The 6,199-nt window shown below is 35.3% G+C and overlaps 1 pseudogene; it reads right to left on the bottom strand.

Moving 5' to 3' along the window:
* Positions 1 to 749: 749 nt before the first annotated feature.
* On the bottom strand, positions 750 to 1,821 carry LOC121790096 (annotated as a pseudogene).
* Positions 1,822 to 6,199: the final 4,378 nt, after the last annotated feature.

Genomic DNA, 6,199 nt, shown 5'->3' on the forward strand with positions numbered 1-6,199 from the left:
TATTTATTGCACATTGGTGTAAAACTTGTGTTATTCACATATATTAATCAAAATTTATAAAAATAAAGCAAACTACACCACGCAAAACAAAACTAAATATGGATGCGTTTTCTTAAATTGTTAACTTGCTAACTCATCACGTAGTGTATTAAAAATGTCAATACGGTCACATAAAAATGTCAACACATATTTGTGTTGATATTTTAATAAATTGTATTAACATTTAAATTCCAATGTCAACATAATGTATTAAAATATCAACTTAAGTTTATGTTGGCATTTCAGTATCATCATGTTGACATTTTTAATACATTACATTGATTAGTTAGCAAGTTAACAACTTAAGAAAAGTTAGCAACTTAAGAAAAGTTAGCAACGGATCATACTCCAAACTAAATATGTATGTAACTACATGCTAGATCTCTCCCTTAATTTTTGTTTTGTCGGCGTGGGTGAAGTTTGCTTTATTCTTATAAATTTTGATGATATAAAGAAATTTTGACCTTCGCCGCAACACCAACTCTCCAAGACGACGTTTCTCTGATTACGTTTTATTCAATAACTTGTAATTTAATTATTTCAATGAGTAGAACATAATTTAATTAATTCTAGGAGTTTTAATTTCATAGTACTCCTTATGAGTATATTCGATAACACAAGAACATGTCCTATTACAAATCCCAACGTAGAAAAATTACGTAAATAACTTGCTGAATGATGATTACATATCCCAAATTCACACCACACAAGTTACGACAGCATAAGCAAACAAGTACTATAACCTTAGATACTATTACAAATATCCCAACATAGGGAAATTATTCTCACATGCAAACAATACATAAAGTAATATGGAATTTTAGCGACCGTACAACGCCCTTATTCCTTGAATATCATCGTTATGCAAATTCTTGATCTGCCCTGCTCCGATCCCCGAAACATGATTGCTGCATTAACCGAGCTATGTCCGAGCCCTAGAAGGTGTCCGATTTCATGAAGCGCAATGGTTTCTAGGTCGAAAGCACCCGCCACTGACCCAATAGACCACCTCTCGTCGGCATCATAATGGAACCTTCCATTGGTAGGTGCAAATGCATGAGCTAGGACTCCACCGGGGCCATCAAAAGAGGCTCCATCTCCGTGGTTGCGGCGATGGGAACTCTATGATCATATCAGAGTTTTGATTGGCTCCCACTTGTGCGAAGGTGAAGTGAGTGGCTAAGTCCCATTTGTGGAAGGCACGTGCCACGGGGGCGACAGCACTTACGGGAAAGTTGGGGGGAGAATCGAAAAGTGAGATGGGTTTTGGAAGATGGCCATCTAGGGTTTCCTGGAAAGAATCTGTAGTGTGACACCGTGTGGATGTTGCTAAAGCCCGGCGTGTGTTTCTTGCCACGAGGTTGCATGTAGTTAGTGCCATTGACGATATCAGGCACCCCACATCGTGGGGTTGTCATTTTTGATATCGTTTTATCATCTACGATACCTGAGGGTTTGATGTGGTAGTTTTTCTGGTAGGTTTTGATAGCTGATTCCAGAGTATCATCAAAATCATCATTAGTGGCATGGGTTTTGTCTTCATATTTGAGATAACCGAATTTCTCGAGATAAGCTTTGAGCTCGTGGATTTCTTTTGTGTGGTTTCCCTTGTGACAACCTTTTAATTTCTTGATGAAATCAAAAGGTGAAGAGGTTTTGTCACTTGGGGTGCTCCTCTTGGCATGGCCAATTGGAGCAAGAAGAATGAAAATTAGGAAGATGAGGGAGATGGGCAGAAAAATCTTAAAAGCCATGAATGAGAACTTGAAAAATGTACGAAAGCTTAAGTTGTTTTGTGGTACATGTTAATGCTACCTATCGTACGTATTTATAGAGTGTGTTTCGCAGACGCAAAGAATAATTATGAAGATGAATTTTGGGAGATTGTTAGTGCTTAAGTTAATGGCTTTACTTGGAATATTGTGTGCAACGATTTATTCCAATTCTTCTGAACTATTAAAGTTGCGGTTTCTAAACAAGAACTATGAGAAATAATTAGGTACAAATCACTAATTATTTCTCTCACATTTTTATAAACCCTGTTATTTTTATTAAACATAAGTACACAAGAATGAAGATTTCCATACTAACGGATTTATAAAATGTGATGGTGTTAGTGGAAAGTGAGATACACATTATAGTAGTATAATTGAATTTTCAAAAATTTAAAAATTAATATTTTTTTCATGGATGGGCCTGAAAATGAAATAGTTCATACATTTCAGAGATAAGCCATGAGAGTATAAAGGTTTGGAACCTACACGTTGTTTTGATTAATTAAACTGATGCATAGACACAACCTATGTAATCAAGAAGGTTTTGCAAAATAAATCTTCAAACGTGTAAATTGTAATCAATGATCACTTTTCTCATTTAGCGCATTGAATGGGAGGAAGAAAGAGTCTCTAGCTATGATGACACTGGAAAAATATACAAGTCGTTCAACTGCGTATTTGCAAGGAAATTGCAATTGTAAAAAGCATATTCCATAAAGGCACTCGCAATAGTGGCCTATAAATCCGTTTATCCCTATTTTCTTCCTGGTACGTCAGCATTTTATTTTTCACCTGTAATAGCATTGTAAATTATTCCCTTAAAATCCGTCTCTCTTCATTTTCACGGCTCTTTTCATTTATTAATTTTTATGTTATCAAAAAAAATAAAATATAGTAGCAAAATAACATATTAAGAAAACAATATAAAAAAAACTACAACGAGAAACAAAATTAAACAAAAGGTACAAATAAACTTTAACGGTTAATTTCTTCAATAATAGTATCACATTGAAGATGAGTATGTGCTAGTTCCGCATTGTAATCCATGCACGTGGAACGTGATTGAAGTCGACCTATAAACTCCGATTGCAAAATTTCAACACGAAATCCAGCCCAAAACTCGGTTCTAGTACTATTCGAACAAGCAATAGATCACTTTGGCATTTCACTTAGCGGTTTGATTGCATAACCACGTATTATCGGTATATGTGCCACAAAATTTCGAACTTAGCCTAAGAACTCCCCACTATACAGAACTCCACAAAATATGATTTAATGTGTCATTTTTCAAAAGTCCAAAGGACAAAATGGAGTTGGAGTAAAGAAAATTGAATTATTGTAGCAAATATAGATTTCAACTAGTTTGGAACAAGGTCAACCTCTCTTATTTGTAAAATTAATTGTCTATCTAATTTAGATTACTGGTCACCAAAATCCCACCATCCATGCCCTGCATCCCCCTATAAAATTAAACAATATTTTTAAGTTTATTGAAAAGGCCTCTAATGTAGTAGTTCTAAAGCACACAAACTATCTTAATTTTTTAAGATATGATTAAGTTCTTTAACAAAAGCAAATTAATGACTTGATCCAACACAAAGGGTTTTGATATCATAGTCCAAATCAGAAATCACTGTTCATACAAATTCCATACCATAATTCTAACTTCATCTGCATAACAATGTGGTGCGCCACGAAGGTCCTCAGGGCCATGCAACTCAAATATAAAGATACTAAATTTATTAATGCTTAATTACGAAAATAATACAAACCGGTAGTATATATAGACTCTTCTAACGACCCTATGCGGTTCTGACTTATTTGCGATCCGGGAAAGAACCGACAAAGAAAACCCGGAAAGGAATTTATATCATGCTCGACTATATTGGGACGTAGACATGGGTTGCTCGGTATCAGTGAACGGGTATGCTTATTCACTACTATTACAATTAGGGATGTCATGTAGCCCGCAACCCGTGGGGCTAACCCGAGAATAGCCCGCCAATCAGAGATTTGATTGGATGGGACTTGTGAAAAGGAAAAGTGGGTTGCAGCATCCCACTTTGGAAGGCACGTGCCACAGGGGGGATTGCATTTGCGGGAAAGTTGGACAAATCTATAAGTGAGATGGGTTTAAGGCCATCTAGGGTTTCCTGGAAAGAAACTGTAGTGAGATACTATGCGGACGTTGCTCGAGCTTGACTCGTGCTTATTGCCACGGGGTGCATGTAGTGGTACCGTTAACGATATCAGGCACCCCGCATCGCGGGGTTGTCATTTTCGATATCGTTTCATCATCTATGATACCTGAGGGTTTGATGTTGTAGTTTTTCTGGTAGGTTTTGATGGCTGATTCTAGGATGTCATCGAAATCATCATTTGTGGCATGAATATTGTTTCCATAGCTGAGGTAACCGAATTTCTCGAGATAGGCTTTGAGCTCAAGGATATCTTTTGTGTTGTTTCCCTTGTGACAACCTTTTAACTTCTTGATGAAATTAAAAGGTGATGAGTTTTTGTCACTAGGGGTGCTCCTCTTGGCATGGCCAACTGGTGCAAGTAGAATGAAAATGAGAAATATAAAGAGATGGGATGAAAGACTTAGAAGCCATGACCGAGTACTTGAAAAGATATCGAAAGAGTATTATTTTTTGTGTGATATTACATTTTAGTGCTATATTGCTCGTATTTATAGACTGAGTTTGGCATAAGATAAGAATAGATAAGAGGTGAAGGAGTAGAATTTTAGTTTGAATTCATCACTGAGGAATCCTAATTTTTCGGATCGGAATTTGGAATCTGCAGTGAGAATAAAGCTTCTCATGCATACTTTTCACACTCCTCAGGAAGTACGAGGTTCAACCTCTTTTTTATCCGAAACTATTCACAAGCCTAATTTCTTAATTTGTGTAAAATATTCAAACAACTGTTGATGTTTAGATGAGCTCATTTTATTATCATACCATACATATAAATAAGCTAGTATGACCTTTTCACTTAATTCAATGGATTAGCTTAATTTCAATATAATTAAAGTTCAAGAGGGATTACCACGATTCCACGGCAATTTTAATAACCTCCTAACATGGATTATTGAGGAAGATATTATTTTTTTCTTTTCAGCATTGATTCTAAGTTATTCATGTTTATAAACTTAACATAAATATAAAACATTATGTGACATTTAGGACAGGGAAAATGATCCAACACTATTATGGGGGAAAAAATACTTAAAAAGTAGTACTGAAAAGTTTGGCAGTTAGGTAGATATTTAATTATCACGATTATGTAAATTTCGGGTTAGAAAATTGTCAACTACTTAAATGTAAAACTCAAAATTCATAATTGTTGCATACTTATAAAATTGAGTACAATCTATACAATTTATTTATATAAATATATAATTACATAGTTTGATCTTATCTACAACATTACTCGTTTACCTCCAAACTTAATGAATACATGAAAAATATAGTATGTTGAAAAATCTAAATTTGTGTCTTGTCATATACATATATCATCGTTCAATATTTTTGAGCAACTCACCATACATACATATTTTGCATTTGGCTTGTGCTTTGCCACTTTTGAGTTATGTACCCTGCAGATTTGAGTTATCAAATTAGTATAAATAACGATTATTAGTCGATTAAATTTTTAACTAAGATTTATTAACTTGTAGTTTTGATTTAATTAATAGAAATTTTACATAAAGTATGTCTCAAACATACATTGATGTAAAATATTAATTTACAAAATGCTGTTGAACGTGGCTATAAAATAAAATTTGTAACCTATATTTGCACCTACCAATGGAAGGTTCCATTACGATGCCGAAGAGAGGTGGTCTGTTGGGCCGGTTGCAGGCGCTTTCCACCTAGAAACCGTTGCACTTCATGAAATCGGACACCTTTTGGGGCTCGAGCATAGCTCGATTAATGCAGCAATCATGTTTCCGAAGTTTCCAGCCGGACAGGTCAAGAACTTGGATCCAGATGATATCCAAGGAATAAAAGCTTTGTACATCGTTATTATTTAAAGATGTCATAGTAATTTACGTATTTTTGCATGTGAAATAATTGCCCTATGTTGGAACTGTAATAGTAATGTCAAATAAGGTTACTCGTTTGCTGATACAGACTTGGCCTTCTCCAAGCCTGTAGTGGCCGAGCAACCCATGTCTACGTCCTAATAGAGTCAAGCATGATATAAGCTCCTTTCCGGGTTTTCTTTGTCGGTTCTTTCCCGGATCGCAAATAAGTCAGAACCACATAGGGTTGTTAGAAGAGTCTATATTTACTACCGCTTGTATTATTTTCATAATCAAGCATTAATGAAAATTAGTATCTTTATATTCGAGTTCCATGGCCCCTGAGGACCTTCGT

Source organism: Salvia splendens, unplaced genomic scaffold (assembly GCF_004379255.2).
Source record: "Salvia splendens isolate huo1 unplaced genomic scaffold, SspV2 ctg410, whole genome shotgun sequence".
NCBI classification, from domain to species: Eukaryota; Viridiplantae; Streptophyta; class Magnoliopsida; order Lamiales; family Lamiaceae; genus Salvia; species Salvia splendens.